Here is a 22,968-nt window from a genome sequence, read left to right as displayed (position 1 = left end):
TCAGCTCGAAAAATAGAAATTAAGCAACATTACATTAAAATATGAACCTAAGAAATTTCTCCCCCAACCTTCATCCAGGTGTGCCTTCAGAGATCTGGTGGCACTAGAAGTCATTCCCATAATGACAGAATGCTCATCAAAACCTGTTTCAGCAAATTACTTTTATCAAGTTCATATCTGTAGATTTGAGAACTTGGGAGAAAACTGTTTCTGGTTCAGTTTGAAAGTAGTTATTGCTGGGCTGCACCTCTCTACTCTTCTAGTGGTAAAAGCAAATACTTATAAACCAACTCCAAGTGCAACAATCGTTTCACAAGCTCCAGCTAGTCAAAATGTTTTTAACCATTCCTTCATAACATCCAAGGATGAAATGAATCTTGAACGAGTCACCATTAGTAAATAGGTAGGAGTAGAGGAGAAATTAACTTAGTGATTATAGGAACCTACACAATTCACGCCTCCGAAGCTTGCATGCCATAATACACACCTTTCAGTTTGCAACCCCAGATAAAATGCATATATTAAGGAAATGGGTATGTAAAAATGTTTGTATTAGAAGAAAGTACATATGAAAATGCATTATATCGGGGGAAAGTCATTTGCAAAAGGTGTCTATACTAGGAAAAGTCTATAGAAAAATCTGTATATAAGGAGAAATATACACAAAAATAGATTCAATTTTTTTGTGCAGACTTTTGTTTGCTGAATTCACAAATGAATATGGAAACAGGCTGAAACAAGATTACCATTAGGAAAATGAGTTACCTGGTAAAATCAAAATTGACAGATTCACTGATTCCAATATATATGATGTCCACCTGCCCTATACGTCTTCTAAACTGCCTGTTTTTTAAAATCTGCATTAGCATACAATTGGATTTATAATAATAATAATAATAATAATAATAATAATAATAATAATAATAATAATAATAATCCATTTAAAGAAGCACTGACATAAGAATCCCTTTATCACCATTTTGTTGTTTGTCACGTTTCTCAGTCTGATATAACTCCTGGCTTTCATTAGCATGCAGAAGAAGGAGTAAACAAAACCATTATTGATGATAAATAATAAATACAACACATTTTACAACGATCTCTGTGGCACACCACAGGAATGCTTACATGATTTTATTTCTTAATGGGGTGCCCAGAGAGAGCCCTTTAGCAAAAGGTGCTCCATGCCTTAGCTGTTTCTGTCAGAGACAGCACGCAGAAAATTAAACTACTTGCAGGAAATCAAATTCCCAAGCCACAATTTCCTCCAAATGCTATATTTATTGTGGCAGTAAGCATAAATAAGAAGTGCATGTTTCCAAATCTGTGATTGGTTATTTCAAATAAGCTGAATCCATCTTGCTGTAAAAACCTTTATTAGGACAACCAAAAGCTCAGACTTTTGTGTAAGCTTTTGAGATCCCAAGACCTCTTCTTTAGACAAGACGTTATAAAAGGCAGGGGAGGAGATGGGAAGGCAAAAGAAAGACGACTAGATGGTGAAGGCACATTGACTGCATATTCAACTAGTCCCAGGTACAATGTGGGAAGAGGAGTCTGTATGTCAACATGTCCTGTGATGGCTACGGGAATATTCTGCTGCCCTGGTTACACTGGCAAGGAGGGGGTGTTGGATTCTCCACTGGGGGTAATACAAAGTCCAGGTATACTCAGAGATGTTTCCCGTCCTGGTCAAAGCACACGGGCTCCAACCAGTTTGTATATGAGTGTGTGAAATGAGAATACATCTTTTAAAGAGCTGTAGCATGCTCGTATCTTTCCTGTAGATTAGCCATGAGATTTCTACACTCACCATCTTTACCGTACCATTAACTGGAACTAAAATAAAGGTTCTGTTCCGAGACCATTCACAAAGGGCTTTAAAGGGCTTTATAAAAGAATGACCATAGCACAGTGGTAAAGCATATCATTTGCACACAGGAAGTCCCGGGTTTGATTCCTAGCATTTCCAGTTAAGATGGGTGAACAAGTGATGTTTGAGATTGCTAGGAGTCTGTGAACATCGCTTGCCACTCATGCCATGCCTGATTTCCGTTCAAATTTGTGATTGCTGCTCACTTTGCAGGACTTGAACAGGAGATTTGGGCAAATCTCACAAAATTTGAGCAAATCTCTTGGGATTGATTCAGTTTACAGGAATGTTGAACATTTGGGCAGGAGGTCTGCAATTTGTGCACATTTCTGAGCAATATGGGCAAATTACAGCCAACTTTGGATAAATTATTAGGGGTGTGCACGGACCCCCCCGCTCCGCTTCTCTTCCAGATCCGCAATTTGCAGATTGGGCCGCTTCGCTCCACCCCCACTCCGCCTATGTCCGCTCCGCTCCGCTGCAGAGCTCCGGATCCGGATCGGAGCTCCGTTTCCCCCCCATAGGCTTGCATTGAAAGCTAAAAAAGTATACAACTTTTTTTCTGTTAAAGTTAGAAACCTCAAGTTTGGCACCATGACACCTCATGGAGGTATACACAAGCATGCCAAGTTTCAAGCCAATCCCATCATCCCCTGATTTTTGGGGAATTTTTGAAATTCCCCAAAAATTCAGGCACCCCATTCACACCCCTTTCGATAGCTCCGTCAATTTGCACATTAGAAACCTCAAACTCAGCACCATGATAGCTTATCCAGGGATACACATGCACGCCAAGACTCAAGGCAATCCCATCATCCCTTGACTTTTGGCGGGGCTTAGACCTTTTAACTCACCCCAAATCAAGTCCCATTTTACAACTATGTCAATTTGCATGTCAGAAACTTCACCTTCGGTCCCATGACAGCTTACCCATGTGTCCATATGGACGCCAAGTTTCAAGCCAATCCCATCATCCCTGGATTTTTGGGGAATTTATGAAAGTCAGACACCCCAGTATCTGCAGACAGCTCAATGGGGCCATTTCAAAGGAAATCCCAACATGCCATGAATTGGGGAATAGACATAAACCTAAATATGAATCTTCTTCCACACTTGAAAAATTGATTTGGAACTTGAGCACAGGAAGGACTTCTCCCCTGAGTCAAAGCAAGACACACAAAAACCATCCCTGCGAGGTGGGCAGGGGAGGAGGGAGGGAAGGCAGGCAGGCAGCAGACATTTCTGGGGGCACAAGGAAGTGAGCCAAGGATAGTTTCAAAGCCAGTAATGCATATAAAATGGAATAAATAAATAAATAAACAAACAAACAAAGGAGGGGTGGAATTAAAAGCAGAAGTGTTGCTGAATAAACAACAAGAAGAATTTTTTTAAAAAGGCTATATCTGTCTTTTACCAGTAAGAGGGGAGTGGACGTGCCCAAGAGGAGAGGGAATCATCTGCCAATTTGACTGGTCCTGTCTAGGTAAGACAGCAAACGATCTGTCAACTCTTGATAGGCATTCTCTCCAGTGATTTACCTTTGGAGGACTCTGATGATCCTCCAAGGTCAGGAGAGTTCACAGGGCACGTCCATGCCCTAGGGGAACTCATCCCCTTGCACCACATCTATTCAGTTGTTCCCCAAAGTTAGGGTGGGTAGCAGTGCTATGCTTTTTCTATCTCTTATTATTGGCTTAGTATATGATTTCAGGTTGTGTTTGTGCATTTGGTGGGGCTACTGTTTTAAAAAACACTGGGAAAAGTCCGTTCAGACTAAGAAAGAGAAGTTCCCGGAATCCCAAGTTACCCGTTTTGCCTATCCCCTCCTCCAACTTTGGGATCATGTGATCATGACCGGGAGTTGACTCTGCCCCTCAGCCCTTCGGAAAAGGTACATTTTCCCGCTGTTTTACTCGATTTTTCCAAAAATTCTAGCAAGCGAACCGCAGAACGCAGAGAGCTGAGAGTAGGCTCAAAATGACCCCCAGCCACAACTCTCTAAGCACAAGAAGTTTCAGAAAGATAGCTTAAAAAACAACACAGTTATCCCCTATTCTTTTCCGCAATGCAATCCTATGGGCGAAATTTTTCAAAATGGCGATTGGATCGGTCCGCGAAAAGAGAAGCACTCCGCGTATGGACGCTTCTCTTCGCCGTGCTTCTACGAGTCCCCGGTCCACTTCTACTCCGCCTCTGGGCAAGGCGGAGTAGGCCAATTCGCTTCTGATTCTCCGCTTCTAATCGGAGCGGAGCACATCCCTATAAATTATAGCTGATATTTTATTTGTGCGATTTGTGAAAATCAGGCCGTAATTGCTCAGAAATGTGCATAAATTGAAAACCTTCCAAAAATAAATGTGCAAAAAAAGTTCATGGAGTTCAGGCTCATCTCACAGATGCAAATCAAACACACTACAGAAATTCGTTGAGGCAAAACAGAATTGGATTTCCCAGCAATATACACCCTAATGAATGTTCATATTAGCCTCCCATGTGCATTGAGAGAATATTTGCATAAAGCCCCAGTTTTGGTAAACATTAGATTAGAATTATCCACAATGTCACTTGCTTGTCTTTGTTGCTTGGCGATGTTTCAGTTGTTGTTCCCCAATACTATAGACAAGGCCCTCCAAGACATACAACCCATAATATTTGATGCTCACTTCCTAACAATCCAATGATGGTCTGGAACTAATGCAGTTAAAATAATGGATTGCCCTTTTGATTTTGATCAAGATACAAAGCCTGTTTCCTCAAGAGATACGATGTCATTTTTAGTAATCGTTTGCCAATGGGTTATCTACCCAGGCTGGAACGTACCAACTTTATTAAAAACTTCCAGTCTGTTTTCTTTTATTTAAATTATGAAGATTAATAGTATATCAAAAGTGAATTACCATACGAAAGATATGCAGGATTTTTTAATAAGGTTGAAGCTACTCGGAACAGCTGTGATAGAAGAATATGGAATTTAGCAAAGATAGCTATTGTAAGATTTTAAATTATATGTCCCAAGTAATTGACATAATACAGTGCTGTTCTTAGGCAAGGTTAAAGTCCTGTGCATAAATTATCCTCCCCACAAGTGCATAATGGGATACAGCTGTCATTTTCCTAACTTCAGTTAAAAAGGCTGAAAGTTCAGAAAGGATTGGGGAGGGGGAGTTGGAATCAATATCCTACTGAAATTACTTTTTTTTCAAAACTTGCAAAAGAAAGCTGGATGATACTTTAATTGTGTGCAATGAGCTCCCAGATATTAATGTGCAAATTTAATTCCTGAAATTCATCCTTGTCTTAAAACTTGCCATTAGGATCTAAAGTCAAGGCCTGCCACTCATACTTAAGCAGACCCAATTGCATGGCTCCCTATTCTGGGACTACCCCTGCCAATCCCAAGTGGGATTTTGCTGGGCATTTTGCTGCCTGAAGCAAAGGACAAGATGGCACCCGATCCCACACTGCTTCCATGTATAGAAGCCAACCGGACTGGCAGTTGAGTCTTCCTTCAAAACTGGCAATAGGATAGTGCCCTCCACGTAGGGATGGAGGAGAAATTTGCTCAATTTGCATTTTAATGTGGATTTACCAAAGTTGTATCTCTCTTTGTGCAAATTGTTGCAAATAAGTTGTGCAAATTGTGCAAATAAAATTGTATCTCTATTTGTGCAAATTGCAGCTGGCACATAAACACACACAAATGTGGGAAAACTCCCTGGAGTTTAGGGGAAACTTGCTGCTCAGTTGGCAAATGTAATCTATGGCCTTAAGCTAGACCTACTGGTTAGCCTGCCACTGTCAGGATCTGTCCTGTCCTGCAGCACCATCTTGCGGCAGCTTTCCATATAACCAGCCCCAGGGCTTTGTGGATGCAAGTCCTGGCTGGTAAAACTTTGCAGGGTTCAGGCCCAGACCAACAGGCACTCCCAGGTGGGCTCATACAGAACAGCTGGGAGAAGCCAGGAAAGGGCTATATAAGAACTACATTTCCCCTTCAGCATTTGCCACAGCAACATGGTCTCTCGTGCTAGCTGCAGCCAGTTCCTGACCATTTGCTACCACAGATCTTGCCTCGCCTCACTAGACCTCTTGCTTGTCTCGACCATGCCTCTGCCTCTGGCCCCTTTGCTACCTGGTACGTGCCTGAACCTTGCTTTGCCTTTACCTTTTGCCTCTGGCCCTTGTTTGGACTCTGCCTCTTGCCTTGATCTCTGCCTGGACCTTGCCTGCTTGTTGACTGGACTTCTCTTCTGCTTCTGGCCCCTGCTTGGATTCTAAACCTGTGTCTGACCTTGTGCCTGTTTCCTGGATATGCCTCCTGCCCTCTGTTGGACTATGTCACCCAAGACCTGTGCCTCACTCCCAGCTTGCTCCACCAGTATTCCAACTGCCCAAGCCGGTTCCATCTCCATCCATCCCGGCCCCGGCGTTCCTGCCTAAGGACCCTGTCGCCCATGCACCGGATCATAACAGTGACAGAGGAGGGAAGATCCCACGATGTATTTATCGTAAGATCCCTCCTCTGTTTATATGTGATGCACGATGACCTCAGGAGAAGAGGCGTCATGCCCGCCATTTTGTTTTACTTAAAGGGACAGCAGCACACGAACGCTCATGTGAAAAAAGTATTTTTAAATTTAAATTATGTTCTCCGCTCCCCCCACACTACCCCTGATGGGTGCAGCACTCCTGACGAGCGCTGCATCCCATGTGTGGCTCCCAGCTCCTTGCAAGGAATCGCGAAGAGCCGGGTCAACCCACGGCACCAAGCCACATGTTCCGTGGTCTTGGGCTCAGCCCAAGACCGTGGAAAAACAGGGGCCAAAGGGGAGGGTGAGATCCAAGGGCAAGGGAAGGATCATCCCTCCCTGATCCCGGGATCCTCTGTGCTTCATGTGGATGCACAGGGACGATCCTGGGATTCGTCCTGGGATTTCACCACATTTAGCTATGGCCTGAGTCAGGCAGGCAGTAGAAGTCCGTCAAATGCAAAAAGGGCTGTATTCCTGAACAATGTATTTATTTATTTATTTATTTATTTATTACATTTTTATACCGCCCAATAGCCAAAGCTCTCTGGGCGGTTCACAAAAATTAAAACCATAATAAAACAACCAATGAAAACAGCACATGTCCCTACCTCCATTACACCAAAGACAGCAGGCTGGACAGGCTGCACGCACAGCACAGACCTCTATCAGAAGTAAATAACTGGGGAATATAAATGAACCAGCCAGAAGAAAAGGGCTTACCCATGACTTTCTAATCATTGAGAAACATTACTGATTAATAGGGGTGTGCACGGACCCCCCGCTCCGCTTCACTTGCAGATCCGCCATTTTCCGGATCGGGCCGCTCCGCCCCGCCCCCGCCCCGCCCACTTCCGCTCCGCTCCGCTCGGAGCTCCGGATCCGGATCCGGAGCTCCGTTTTTCCCCCCCCCATAGGCTTGCGTTGAAAGCTAAAAAATTATACAACTTTTTTTCTGTTCAAGTTAGAAACCTCACGTTTGGCACCATGACACCTCATGGGGTGTCACACACGCACGCCAAGTTTCAAAGCAATCCCATCATCCCCTGATTTTTGGGGAATTTTTGAAAATCGGGCACCCCATTCACACCCCTTTCCATAGCTCCGTCAATTTGCACGTTAGAAACCTCAAACACGCCACCATGAAAGCTTATCCAGGGATACATACGCACACCCAGACTCAAGGCAGTCCCATCATCCCCTGATTTTTGGGGAATTTATGAAAATTCAACACCCCTTTCCATAGCTCCGTCAATTTTGCACGTTAAAAAAAAACCTCAAACTCACCACCATGACAGCTTATCCAGGGATACATACGCATGCCGAGACTCAAGGCAGTCCCATCATCCCCTGTTTTTTGGCGGGGCTTAAACCTGCAAAATTTGGAACTTCCAAAACTCCAAGTGAGCGCAGGAAGGACTTCTCCCCTGAGTCAAAGCCACACACACACAACATCCCTGCGAGGTGGGCAGGGGAGAAGGGAGGGAAGGCAGGCAGGCATGCAGCTGGCATTTCTGGGGGCATAAGGAAGTGAGCCAAGGATAAGCCAGTAATGCATATAAAATGGAATAAATCAATAAATAAACAAAGGAGGGGTGGAATTAAAAGCAGCAGTGTTGCTCAATAAACAGCAAGAAGAATTTTTTTAAAAAGGCTATATCTGTCTTTTACCAGCAATAGGGGGACGTGCCCGGGGGAGGGGGAAGTAGCTGCCAGTTCAACTCAAGACAGCCATTGCTTCACCACGAGAGCTCTAAGAAGCAAACGCTCACTTCAACTCATAACAGGCATCGCTCCACCACTAAGAAATGAACTCTCACTTCGACTCATGATAGGCATTGCTCCACCGTTTTACTCTCTTTGGAAGGCTCTAATGGCCTTCCAGTGCAGGAGAGAGTGGGGGCACGTCCACGATGAGATGCCCGAGGGGAGCTCATCCCCTTGCACCACATCTTTTCAGTTGTTCCCCAAAGTTAGGGTGGGTAGCAGTGCTGTGTTTCTATCTCTTATTCTTGGCTTAGTATATGATTTCAGGTTGTGTTTGTGCATTTGGTGGGGCTACTGTTTTAAAAAACACTGGGAAAAGCCCGTTCAGATGAAGAAAGAGAAGTTTCCCAGAATCCCAAGTTACCTGTTTTGCCTATGCCCTCCTCTAACTTTGGGATCATCATGACCGGGAGCTGACTCTGCCCCTCAGCCCTTTGAAAAAGGTATTTTTCCCGCCGATTTTTTAAAAACTTCTAGTGCGCGACCCGCACGACGCAGAAAGTTGAGAGTAGTCTCAAAATGACCCCCATCCACGACTCTCTGTGCACAAGAATTTTCGAAATGATAGCTTAAAAACCAACCCAGTTATGCCCGAGTCTTTCCCTCAATGCAATCCTATGGGCGAAAAGCCGAAAACGCCGTTTGAGCCGCGCGGTTGACCCGATTTTCAAACAAATATAGCACGCGACCCACACGACGCAGAGAGGTGAGAGTGGTCTCAAAATGACCCCCATCCACGACTCTCTGTGCACAAGAATTTCCAGAATGATAGCTTCAAAAAGAACGTAGTTATCCGCGATTATTTGCCGCAATGCAATCCTATGGCGAAATGTTTTCAAGATGGCGACCGGAGCGCTCCGCCTGAACTAGGAGCTCCGAAAAATGGTCGCTTCTCTTCGCCTTGCTTCTAGGGGTCCGCGGTCCACTCCTACTCCGCCTCTGGGTAAGGCGGAGCAGGCCAATCCGCTACTGCTTCTACGCTCCTAATCGGAGCGGATCACACCCCTACTGATTAATAAGTGTTTAAATAATAATAATAAAAAGTTAAAGTAACTCCATACTGGCATTAAAAGCCCCATCATGTGCAATGAAATGCCTGTGAGTAGAGAAAAGTCTTAATATCCTGCAAAAAAGATGACAAAATTGGTGCTAGTCAGACCTCATTTGAAATTCCACAATTGGGGGGCTAACACCAAGAAGACCCAATCTTCCAAGCCTCCCCCTGAATTAGGGAGGTATTTATTTCTTTGTGACATCAACAGTAACTCCTCCAATCCTCACCCACTCCTTAGACCTATTTGCATGGCTAGCAACGAACACAGCTTACACTAAGGAAATGATATTGGTGGCTTCTTTACAAAAATAATAGAACAGTCATTGTTAGAAAATTCTAATATCCCCTCTACAGTTTTCCCAGCTTCTGAATTTGCAAATCATGTGACTTACATGTGTGTATTTTATTTTACATGAAGAGCGCAATGTGTAAGCTGGCTCCTACAGCTTACAACCACAGAATTCATCATGGTGCCCAATGTTGTTTTAACAGGCCTTTCTTTTGTGGGTGTATGAGAAGCATGTTTCCAGTCTTTTTTCTTTTCATTTTTGGACCAGAATGTACCCAGTTTGCACCTCTTGGAACTGAATGTGAATCCACATACAGGCTGTGCAGATTTCTGATCTTGCACTGCAATTCACGGAACACACCAAAGATGTGTCCATTTCAAAAATGCACACAATGGTTACATACATCTGGGGAAACGTACATAAAAATAAACATGATTTTTCATGGAAAGGTGGGAGGAAGCTCACAGTCTGATTTGTACACAGGTCACAATAAGCTTTGAGGAAGCATTTGGGGCATTCATTTATTTATATAATCATTGCTATACCTCATAAACACACGTTTTGTTAATTTCCACATCCCTATTTGCTTTATTCCACACCCCACCATGTCATGCCAAATAACCAGAGAATTTTACATTTAATCTGGGTTTTGTTTGTTGTATTTTTGGATGGAGTTTGATAATCTGGAGGGGAAATTCTTTTTTCTGCTCTTACACAGTTTGTGCGGTTAGAGCTCAATTTTCCTTTCCAGTCCACATGCCCCATGTGTAGCCAGGGGCTAATTCAGAATGACACTGGGTGTTGATTGACTTCTAAGCCTACTGCTGTTTTTGTTTTATTTTCTCAGGCTGTGTCGAAATTGCTAAAATAAGCTACTATTTCCCCCACTTGAGGGACATTTAAGTTCATCTACACACAATACATAATTAAGGATTTCATTACTAAATGATCTGACAATAGCCATTAGCTTGGATGGTTAATGAACACTGTAAGAGCTAGAACAGCAGCAGCATCTCTCTATGCAAAGGCAGTGCACCATGGGTTATCAAAGGCTGGGGAAAAACAGGAAGGGTTGACTGTCACCATCATGCTCTCATAAATCTACATCTGCCCTAAATGGTTTGGGATCACATTACCGGAAGGAGCACCTACACCTGTATAAGCCTGTCAACACATTAAGATTAGTGTTAGGCCACAGCTAGACCTAAGGTTTATCCTGGGATCATCCAGGGTTCACCCCTGCCTGAGCACTGGATCCCGTGTATGTCACCTAGATGAACAGGTTTGACCCCTGGACGATCCAGGGATAAACCTTAGGTCTAGCTATGGCCTTAGAGGTCCTTCTCCTGAGTGGGTCAGTAAGAGCCATTAGGCTCACAGGTTCTAGGGATAGGGCTTTCTCCATGGTGGGCCCTCACTTTTGCATTTCCCTCCCTCTATGGACGAGGTGATGAAAGCTGAAGCCCATGACTCAGAAGTACTCTGCTTAGAATATTCTAAGCCAGAAACTGGGTTGGCTCTGCTAGCTTCAGCAAGCCGGGACAGGCTGATCCATGTGTTAAATGTGGAGCAAAATTATAAACTAGAGCAGTCCTTGGATGACCATTCCTCGGCCATAACTGCTGTGAAGTTCAACAGAAATGGAGACATTCAGATGATTAGCTGTTGAGCTGACAAAAGCATTTATTTTTGCAGCCCGCAAAAGGTTGCGGACAGAATTAACTTCGTCAGAATCCACCGTGTCGCCGAGCAAACAACCTTGTATGACATGGATATTGATATAACCTAGAAGTATGTCACTGTGGCCTGTCAGGACAGAAATGTCACTGGGAAGCAGAAGTGGTGTTACAAAGGTTCACAAGGTGAAGACGGATCCCTCCTGAAGGTCCAGTTGGATCCTTCCAGAACATTCCTGGCCACCAGTTGCTCTGACAAGAGCATTTCCATTATCGGCTTCCACTCCGGAGAGTGTGTTGCCAAAATGTTTGGACATTCAGAAGTCGTTACAGGGATGACATTTACCTTTGACTGCAAACACTTGATCACCGTCTCGGGAGACTGTTGCATCTTTGTATGGCATCTTAGCCCTGAAATTACCACCTGCATGAAACAGCACTTGAGGGAACTGGATCAGGTCCAAGAGCAGAAGAAAGCCAGGGAGCACACCTGGTCTCATTGGCTTAGGCAGCAGAAAGCCCCCCTGTGATTCTGACCCCCTGAATGGTTATGTCACAGAGGAAGAGGAGAGGGAAGAGTAAGAAGTCTCTCTTCAGACACCCACTAAAGATGACGATATAGTTCCAGCTTGCGTCTTCACCAATGACAAACTGCCGATGTGGGCAAAGAGACTGCTAGGAGAGGCAGATAATTCAGACAGTTCTATGTATAACTCAAGGGTGAGTTATCAGCTGCAAGGATGGTGGGCAGAACATGCTGACAAAGAGCCAATTAAAACCATATTGGATGTAGACCTTAATTACTTTACCCCAATGAAAAACATCAGTATGAATGACGTTGAGTTGGAGCCACAGAATCTGGAGCAGCAGCTCCTGGAGTCCGAGAGCTCTCTTAGCAACATAATTGAAGACAGCCAGATTTATCTTCTGAAGATGAGGTGGTTCAAGAGCTCGAGGCCAGCGAGAGCAGCCTGTGTGACCCGCAGGCTGGCAACAGCCCATCGGTTGGACAGAGGAAATACGTGAAGGCGTTGCTGCTTCAGCCAGTTTATCAGAAGGATGCTGGTAAGACAAGAGAGAAGTTGCCAGATAAAAAATCTACTCTGTGGCTTCCTTGGGTTCTGAGGCTTCTGCTTTTGTTCACCAACATGAAGACCAACATGAAGACCAAGAGTCTCTTCTTTCATAGGCAGAAGCTGAAATGACTGACCTGGTGACGTAGAAACTAGAGTGTCCATTTCCCCCTGACATGCACACACCTAGAAAACGTAAAGGGGTGCACAAGGCAGGGAGGGGGGAGTGGCCAGATACCCCCAGTAAAAAAACTCCATTTGCCTCCATGCAAGCAGCACGTAGACACTTTCCCAGTCCCCTAGCCTTATCAGCTTCAAAGAACACTGATTGAGTTAATCCCATCAAATGCAGTGCAGGTATGCAAGACAAAGGACATCTGAAAGCAGGTGTTTCACACTGATGGCGGTGGCCAACTGTTTTCACTCCAGCTCCAGTGCCACCTAACTTCAAGTCAACATCGCTTAACTGCCAGGACAACACCATAGGTCAGTTTGAAATGACACCGACCAGTTAAACTCAGCCAAGTCCTTAGGACTGCCCCCTAGCCACACCACCAACAGGAGAAAGGCTACAGTCGCAAAGCACTCCTGGGAAAGCACATGGCAATGGCGGCTGAGCAATCTCAGCTGCAATTCCCCTTCTGACTACTACATAGAAGTATATAAGCTAGAGTCATCCCCCAGCCCGGTGTGACTCTGATTTAGACGCGTGAGCTCAAGGGTCATCTTTATTCTCGCGAATAAACATTTGGCGCCCAAGCCTCGTCTGTGATCTTTTGCGAGTGTCTCAATACTGGACTTTGGTGCACTCAAATCAGGCACATTTTGTGCAACATTAGAGGAGAATTTCAAGCAGAGCAACTTTTTGCCCCAAACCCCCGAGCAAGAGAAATACCTCAAGCATCACTTTGAGACACTGGCTGACGGCCACGCTGAAGAAAAGTTTAACGGTTGCATAAAGGATCTGAAGCCGCCGGAAGAGGAAGAGGGACCCCAGTTTCTCAACCCTCGCCTCAGCATTTCTGCCTGATCTCTCTCGCTGCCAAAAAACAGCAGGTTTGCCGCTGCCTTTCCCCCAAGGGTCCGACAGCCCATGCAGGCGACTGCTGCTGTGAACCAGGACAAGGAGGAGCACCTGTTACCCTACGAGCCCAAGAAACCAGAGAAGCCTTCAGCATAAACTCACTCAGATTTGAAGGAAAAGATGGATGCTAAAACATTCAGTGTTTCAGAAGCACAGGTTCTTGTCAAAAACTTTGAAATGAACCTGCAACCTTTTTTGCACCAAATTTCAAGAGACTTTGCAACTTTACAACCAGGTGATGTTCTGCAATGATTCAACGGAGGAGGAGCTACTCCATATAAAGGACTAGCTGGTTAGTACTTTCTCTTGGATGAAGAATGAACTGGACTCTACAGACATGAAGAATAACATGGATTTGGCTACAACCACAGACAGCCCGTCCCCTGGCTTAAGCACCTTCAGGAGAGCGAGACCCGTGCTCTCCTGAAACATTACTCCGACTCGCTGCTGAATATGGTCCAGAAGAAGCTGGACGAAGCTAACAAAGAGGATGTGTCTTGAAACGCCATAAGCAGTGTCCATCTTGCATCCCCCATCCCACCCACCCATCGAAATTCTACTGCACTGGTACATGTGAGAAAACATGGTCTATCCAGTAGAATTTGAGGATACTTTTAGTAAGCTTTTAGGATGTTTTTAACAATGTATGCTATGTTTTTAATCAGTATTTTATGATTGCTGTTGTTCCCCGCCTCAATCCATTCGGAGAGGCAGGTAAGAAATAAAATTTATTATTATTATTATTATTATTATTATTATTATTATTATTATTATTACTGGCATTAAACACACACACATACACACACCCAAAGACACATTTCTTCCTGTCTGCATTTGATGCTTTAAACCCATTTGCAGCTGCAGCAGCTCTTATGTCTATGTTTAATTGTAATTTGCATGTTCATGCTTTTGCACTATTCTGAACTGCCTTGCGAGTAGCACTGGGTGCAAATCACCAAAACCTGAGCTTGCTGAAGTTATCCGAATCCCACCTTAAAGCTTGTTCCAACTCGAATTCAGTTTACGAGTGTTGTTTTTTCCTTCTTTCCGCATGAAAATCCATGAATATTTCTGTTCTATTCTATTTTGGGAGAGAACTCTCATCTGAGCCTTCATGTTGTAATGGCCTCTGCATTAAAAGGAGTTGATGCAGATCAATGGGAGGCAGGTCTATCAATGGCTATTAGTCATGATAGCAAAATGCTACAGAGTAGGGCTGTGATCCGCTTCTCCTCAGACCGGAGAAGCAGAAGCGGATTGGGGGGCTTCGCCTCCCCTTAAGGCAGAGGCGAAGAGGATTGGGGGAGCAGCAGAGCGTTGCGGAGTGGAGCGAGGTGAAGGCAGATCCTTCGCCTCGATCCGGAGCTCCGCAAAAAAGGTAAGGGGGGGTTACTTGGCCCTGCCGCTGTCACTGCCGCCCATGCGGCGACGGCGGTAGAGCCAGGTAAGGGGGAGGGGGGTCTTACCTGCATCCGTCCACGGTCCCGCGGCTGCTTCAACTGAGCCCGCAGCTCAACCAGGTAGTGTAGGCCGCAAGCAGGGCCTACAGTTTCTGGTTGAGCCGCGGGCTCTAGTGAAGCTGGGATGGGATGGGACAGGACGGACACAGGTAAGGGGGAGGGGGGAGGGGGCCTTACCTGGTGCTGCTCCCCACCGCTGTGGAGCTCCGATTCAGAGCCGGAGCTCCGCAGTGGAGCGGAGCGGACCCTAGGTGGATCGAGGCGGGGCAGAGCGGGCCCGATCCGCAATTGGTGGATCGGGTGTGAAGAGACTCGGGGGGTCCATGCACAGACCTACTACAGAGGCAAAGGATCTCAGAATACCAATTTGTAGGTGTCAACCATGGGGGGAAGTCTATTGCCTTCCAGCCCTACCTTTAGGCTTTCCAGAAGCATCTGTCCAAGGAAGCTGGACTTTTGGTTTTATCCAGCAAGGCCCTTTTGATGCAATGAAGGGAACCAAATACGAGCTTACACCCAACACTGTCCTCCTGGATTATTCCCCATGTTAATTAGTTTTTGCAGGTGGCATTTGCCAGCAACGTCCCTTGAGCTAACCCTGATATCACTATTCTGAGATGTCTGCAGGAACGTGCAAGTGTCCCAAGTTTGATGCACAAAATAATTTAAAACAAATGGCACCACGTTCTTTGATGCTAAGTAACAGGGAGACATGTTTGTTTTCCGTAAAACAGTGTTGAAATTGCACTTCCCTTTATTGGTTCAATGGTACCGACAGTTGCAATATTAATTCAACTGCAGAGCCTTGAGTCTACTGACGCCATAATTCCCAGCAGTATCAATCAAGAAAATTGTGCTCAAGGTTTATTTCTACATTTCCAATCCACTGTCTGCTTGGTTTATGAAACACGACATGTATAAGGAGATGCAGATATAACATCTCATGCTATTAAATTACAGCCATAAATTTATTCCAGAAAAGGGCTGCAGCACTATGAGCGCATTGGCTGATTTTGTACTATTGTTATAGTTCCCAAACTACAGATGTAGATCAGTACCAAGTGGAGAAACATAAAATGATCCAACCTGCATTTACTCCCAGGGATAAAGTAGATATCCTTATCCTCCATTGATTCAATTTCTTTAAAGAGATTGTATTACGATTCAAAAACTCACTAGGAATTTATGTGTGTGTGTTTCAGACTGAAGCGGGGGAGCAAACATCTTCATTTTCATTGATGAACACTGGAGGAAAAGAAATCACCAGAACTGGGAGAGGGAGGGGTCTGTTTGCAATATATGAACAGAGTGGCGGAATTTGGAGGACAGGTGAGAAATTTGTTCAGTTTGCATTTTTATGTGAACTTACCTAATTTTGCATTTTTGAAACAAAACACAGTTACCCATAAATATGTGCTTTGTATTTTGCAATCAAAACATGAATACATTTTCTATTAGGAGGAAGTGCACACAGAAAGTGTGGATATTAGTGAAAATAATGTTTAAAATGCATTGCATTCGGAAAACTACTTGCAAAGAAGTTTGTGTTAGATGAAACCATGTACAAAATGAATGTAGTAGGGAAAATGTGCACACGGTGACGACACAACCATTGGTTTTCTATTCTCCCTTTTGACACACACACACACACACCACATGCCAAATCCATTTTGTTTGTTAGTATTTTGCAATATCTTGCCTGATAAACAGATCAGGTGATCGCTAAAGCTTGCACATTTTGTGTTGGTTATATTTTCGATAGCTTAACAAAGATTTTACTCTAATATGGATTGTGAAAGAACCTAAGTCTGATGTTTCCTGAATGCAAAAAAGAAATATTATATTAATAATCAAAAGGCTGTAAGAAGGGAATGTCCTTGAAGTTCAAATGCATGCAGGCTACACAGGCATACACACATAACCTCTGAGAGATGCTGATTTCATTTTAGATTCTCTTCAATGAGCTTTCACATTTAATGGAGAGAAAAAATAGCCTGATGTAGCCACTTTAAAGGAGGCCTTTTGTGAAAATTCCCGAGAGTTTTAAGGCCAATTCATACACTCTAAAAAGCAAACCTGTAGCCAGAAATGCTGTGATGGGGGTTGGAGGAGTAAGGTGTAGGGATGGTAGGTTGATGTTGGAATGAATGCAGAACAGCCAGAATATAGAAGTACAAGTAGGCTAAATTTAATGTGCCTTCCTGGGGATCGTATCGATATGACACAAGGTGTAGATCTGGCCCAGGTGAAGCCTACTCAACTTCTTCAACTTCTTGTCATAGGACTCATTTTCCATATGACTGAACATCTCCCTCCTCTGAACCCTTTTCAATTAGGGATGAGCACAAACACTTTGGTTCAACTTGGACCCTGATTCAGTGCTTTCTACTCAAACTGATTTGGACTCGAAAACCTGATACTTCATGATTCCCCATTGACTATCATGGGAAATCCAAAAAAATGACTAGATGTCCTTTCTGAGGCCTTGTTCTGAAAATTACTGACATCCAAGAGGTCCCTGAAAGAATAAACTTGCCAAATTTCAGAGGGCTAGGTACAGTGGTCCATGCGGAAGGCGAGGTCTTCAACTTGATGAGGGAAGTGATTTGCTTCGCCTTCTGTCTCCCCATAGTTTTGGGGTCAATGCATATGGAAATGGCACACATCTTCGAGGTGTCTCCAAGTAAATCACCTGATAAGTTCAGGAAGGAGTGCTGATGGTTGGAAAGCATTTTAAGGCTGTTTTCATAGTGAAGGCTGGTGGCATTGGAACAATGGTCATCTCATGGTCCCATCCTTGCTCTTGCCCAGAGCACAGTGATTGATTCCCTGCAAAGTATTTCCTAGATTAGAAGTAGGACCTGTCAATAACCCAACTGTAGTCTCCCCTACTTAGGGACATATGAGAATTTCAGCTCAGTTCATGATTCACCCAAAATGTCATGTCTGCAATCCCGAATGTGAATGCCAATGGGCGCCTGTGTTCTCAAAAATGATTGCAAATTCCTGAACTTGGTTTCACATTTACAAAATGTACTTGGGAAATGCAAAACTTCCTCAAGCATTTTAAATCACCTATGCTTTAGTCTATGGGAGAAATGGGTACAATTTTGGAAATCTGCACAAATTTGCACAATCGTTTGCACAACTTTCACATTCAACAGCTGTTCATTTTGCGTGATTTCCTTTCATGCAAAACAAACAGCAATCAAAAGTGTGAGTGCAAATCGCAGAGAGATGAGTAGCAAGCTGTTCTTCAGAGTATCTTGGCAAGCTCAAATATCACTTGTTTAACCATCCCTACGAGTCTTCCGCCATCTCCCACAACATTTAGAGACTAAAAACCCAATTAGAAATCTGCTATTTTGTATGGCTGTGCACGGACCCCCCAATCTGTTTCAGATCCCGATCCACAACTTCTGGATTGGGTCTGCTCTGCGCCAATTCGCCAGTGGTCTGCTTCGCTTCACTACGGAGCTCCAGATCCGAATCGGAGCTCAGCAGTGGCGCTGCTGCACAGGCAGGGCCAGGTATCCCCCCTCGCACACACCACTTACCTGGTCCGTTGCGGCCCGTCGCCAGCTTCAATAGAGCCTGCGGCTCCTACACTTCCGGGTTGAGCCAGGGGCTCTAGTGAAGCTGGCGATGGGCCGCAACACACCAGGTAAGACCCCCCTCCCCCTTCCCCCTTCCCTGGCTCTTCCTCCGTTGCCGCACAGGCAGCGCCAGCGCCAGGTAAGGCCCCCCTTTTTTTTTTTTGGAGCTCCAGATCGAGGCGAAGGATCCGCCTTCATCTCGATCCACTCCACGACACTCTGCTGCCCCCCTGATCCTCTTCACCTCCACCTTAAGGGGAGGGAAGGCACCCCGATCTGCTTCTGCTTCTCCGACCCAAAGAGAAGCAGAGCACAGCCCTACCATTTTGTATTTATTTGGGGAGACATCCTGGACTGTGTGGTGTGAAGTCTCATTCTGGGCTGGCTTGTGGTTCTTTTGGCTTTGTGAGGAACTCTGATTAGACTCGTCATACAACAGAACTGGATCAAAGCTGCCTAATTCGGTTTGGGGTTCATCCAAATAAGTGTGTAGGTTTCAGTCTCCCATTTTTTTAAAAGTATGGCATCTGGAATTGAAATCAGATGAGTAGTCTGTAGTCTTCACTATAAAATAACAATAATTGCATTGATCAGAAAGAACATGTCTGACAAATGTTAGGCAAAGTGTTTTTCTTACATTTAAGAAGTATGAGGAATGATCATGGCTCACAAGTTTGTGCAGTTCTTAATCACTGAAGAAGCAGCCATGAAACTCTCCTGATCATTTAATCACCTTTGGTGAATGCTGCTATTCAAAAAGACTTCCTCATTTTTCAAGAAAGCTGCTGCTTTCCTTTATATTCCACTGATGTTTTATTGGCCTACACATTGCAAAAAATATACTCAAGTCTGTGGAAGGAATTAATCATTTAATCAATGCCATACATTTAATTTTTCATTTGTGTTATTGATGCAAGACAAAGAGATAGTTGCTCCTAATGATTTTAATGATTTACTGGTTCCAGCGCTTTGAATTAAAAATAATCTGCCATCAACAGTTACATACATCTTGGAGGACCCGTCTTCCCTTGGCCCCTGCTGCTTCCTTTGGTGGAAGGGTGAGGCCTGCTGCATCTTCTTCGGCGTTTCATTATTTTATGGAGCTTCATTAAATTGGCAGGTTTCTCCTCTCCACTGTAGAAAGTTCAAAGTGCTGCACATTCCACAGCTGAATGTTCAGGAACAAAAGAACACATTTCTTCATCAGTGTGCAGGAGTTTTGAAAGTCTTCTTATATGAGGAAAAACATCTTTTGATGATTAATTTCATTTCTTTCCTGAGAGTTCTGGCAGTGCATGTTCCCTTCCTCCATTTTATCCTCACAACAACCCTATGAGGTAGGTTAGAATAAATAAACATTGGCTGTCACAAGGTCAATTGCAGCGTGCTTCATGGCTGAAGAGAGATTTGGACCCAAACACTGTTTCAGGCGGCTCTTCCCTAATCAAATTGTTCTGGGAGAAACAAGAAGAATGAGACAACAGTAAAAGCATCTAATCTGATTTTAGCACTAAGCTCTTTGGGTGAAAAGTCCCAAAGGGGGCAAAATGTGAATGTGAAAAATGTGACTGAATAAATACATAATTTTTGAAAATGGGCACAGATATGCTTTAATCAACAGGAGAAAAATGCATACTTTTCAAAAATGTGTACATCTGGAAAAATGGGGCTGAGAAGGCAATGTTCATGTGAAAAGAAAAGGAAAAGGAAAAAACAACAACGCTCAAAATCTGATTAAGGGCGTGAGCCAGAATGAGCCCTGAGGTTTAATTCAGAGAACCTGTGACACAAGCTTTGATGAATTGCACATTCCTACTAGGGATGTAGAGAGTGTCATTCCTGTTTGCAGAGATATTTTCACACTTTAACGTATGAGAGAAACACACATTTTGAATTGGGGGGGGGAGTGCATTTTTTTAAAAATTGGAAAAAATGCATTTCTTTTCCTGATAAAAAAAAAGAGAATGTTGCTTGCCTCTTCGCCCATGCCTAATTCCCCCCTGGGTCTTTCTGCTTGTAGCCCATATGTTGTAGCACTGAGCAATGGCCTTCTAGCTATCAAATGATGGGGAAGAACTCTCTTTCAGATCCTGGAGATTGACTGGCCACAGCTAGACCTAAGGTTTATCCTGGGATCCTCCAGGGTTCGCCCCTGCCTGAGCACTGGATCCCCTGTATGTCACCTAGATGAACAGGTTCGACCCCTGGACGATCCAGGGATAAACCGTAGGTCTAACTATGGCCATTGTTTTCTCCAAAGTTATTTGGGGATGACATTCCAAATGAAACTTTGATGCTAAGCCAGCCTAGCACCCAACAATGGCGCGCTCCCATTGCCTCGCATAACATTACACTCTTCTTTTGTCAAGCTGCTGTTCGGTGATGTCCACTCCTGCTTTTTGAACTCTTGGACAACAAACAAGGCTTGCTACCAGCACAGTGTGAAGAATATTTATGAAGCGCTCCAAGGAGCAGCTGGAGAAGGATGTCTTTGAAGACAAACTGCTCCTGCCATCTCACATACAGTAAAGAGCAGAAATAGATTCCTACTTGCCATAATTCATCAGGAACCTTTCTGATCTATAGCCAAGGGACCCTGAATACAGTGCTGGCTGTGATGGATTTGCACACCCACCCGAGCTAGTTATTTGTGCATCGCACAGAGCAATTCTTTTCAACAACTTTCCTCACCCATCCCTCCTCTTGTTTAAGACCCTACTTCCAAAGGGATGACAGAGCTAAAAAGAAAGAAAAAGAAAAACCAAGATGGATAATGAAATGAAGAGCCTGTCCCTTCGAGGTTGCGGTTTTTTAGCTCCTTCGGTAACTCTCTGTGAGTTGATGCTCCTTGAAGTAATGTATGTTTCCTCGGTGAAGGCTGCTCTCATCATAAAATCCCAAAGAACTGTAAGCAAGTGACAGGTTGGATGAATCTTGGCAGAAGGGTCAGTGGCCAAATGAGAGCTGGGAGTAAATAAACTTCCACCCAAACAGTTGTGTATAGATTGCAGTGAGACACATTTGCCGAAGACGCTCTCCCCTGCTGGTTTACAGCTCTGGCTTGTATTGGTACATGGGGGCACTTGTGTCACCAAGGTGCATTGGCCCAGGAATTACAGCTGACGGTCTCCATGTGCAACGGGATGAGGTTGTAGAGTCCTGAAGTGGAAGGGTAGACTGTACCACTTTAGGTTGCAGGTGAGAGAAGCCCCTTTTTCTTTTTTTCTTATTTGCTCTCTCATATAAGCTTCAGGCAAAACTAGCAATCACAGAGAAAGGTTTTATCCCAGCCCACACCCTGTTTTGCTGGGGCGGAGTGGTGGTGGGCAGCATTCTGACCAATACTCAAATTACAGGGAAGGGGGTGGTTTAATGAAATCCACAAGGCTAAAGTGTTGGGCTGGGAGATCCGGGTTCTAGTCCCCACTCGGCCATGGAAGCTCACTGGGTGACTTTGGGCCAGTCAGAGACACTCGGCCCAACCTATCTCACAGGGTTGTTGTCGTGAGGATAACATGGAGAGGAGGAGGATTATGTTGGAGGAAAAAAGTCGGGATAGAAATGAAATAATAAATGAAATAATAAGTACCATCCCTTGACTCCAACTGTAGCCAAATCACATCTCCTGTTACTTCCTTTTAAAAGAAAGTAGCTGAGGGTGTGTGTGTGTCTGTGACATGTAAAGGGAGGCTCTGGGCTTCCTCTGCCTTCCAACTGTAATTCGAACACTGATTCTGAGAGCAGAGTGCTTTTCACATAGGGGAGACTTCAAAACCAGCCTCCTCTCATGCACTTTATTCTAAGAATAAGGCTATCAGCCAAAGTACTCCAGACGGCTTTTCATTCTGTGCTGATGTTTTACTCTTGTTTCTGATCATTGTATTTGCTTGTTTTTTATGGACCAATCCTGAGCCACTTTACAATATGAATCTCTTAAATAAATAAAGGAACAAAATGAACAATCTAAATTAATTTAATGAAATTACATAATCTAGACCAGTTGCTGGATACTCTTTAGAGGCCTGTCTACACACACAGTGAGATGGTAGAGATCTTGGATGATACTCCACTAAAGTACTGACTGGAAACCTCACAGACATCCCTGAATCCAGTTTAATAAGACAGAGTCAAGAGGATTAGTAAGAACGTTTTTGCAAGCAGCAGAGAGACGCAATTGGATTCTTTAAAGTATGGATCGGATTTTGTGTTTCCTTAGCTATCATTCCCCCACCCCACAGTGCTCTGCACTGACCTTTGGGCTGCACATGCTTCTAATTATATCTAATGACCCAAAAGAGTTATCTCCTGCTGTTCAATATATCTGAAAACAACTCTGGTGGAAGGGTATTCTTCTATTTCAAACAATCAACAATTGCTGCTTTCCTACTCATACGTACTTGAATTATTTAGCAAAGTGTTCTGGAATAAGTTAACAGCATTGATTCCGTAAATCCTCAACACAGGTGACCTTGGGAACTCAATCATGCCATGCTCTAAAAATGCACAAGCAACACTGTGGTGGAACTCCTCGTTTGCCAAATAATTGGTTTGCTAAAGAACTTAAGG

General features: G+C 44.2%; 1 pseudogene; it reads left to right on the top strand.

Moving 5' to 3' along the window:
* Positions 1-10,951: 10,951 nt before the first annotated feature.
* LOC134409645 (WD repeat-containing protein 62-like) lies at positions 10,952-13,847 on the top strand (annotated as a pseudogene).
* The last annotated feature ends 9,121 nt before the right edge of the window (positions 13,848-22,968 follow it).

The sequence above is a fragment of the Elgaria multicarinata genome, chromosome 16 (assembly GCF_023053635.1).
Source record: "Elgaria multicarinata webbii isolate HBS135686 ecotype San Diego chromosome 16, rElgMul1.1.pri, whole genome shotgun sequence".
In the NCBI taxonomy this organism is placed as follows: domain Eukaryota; kingdom Metazoa; phylum Chordata; class Lepidosauria; order Squamata; family Anguidae; genus Elgaria; species Elgaria multicarinata.
This window is presented reverse-complemented; position numbering and strand designations above follow the sequence as displayed.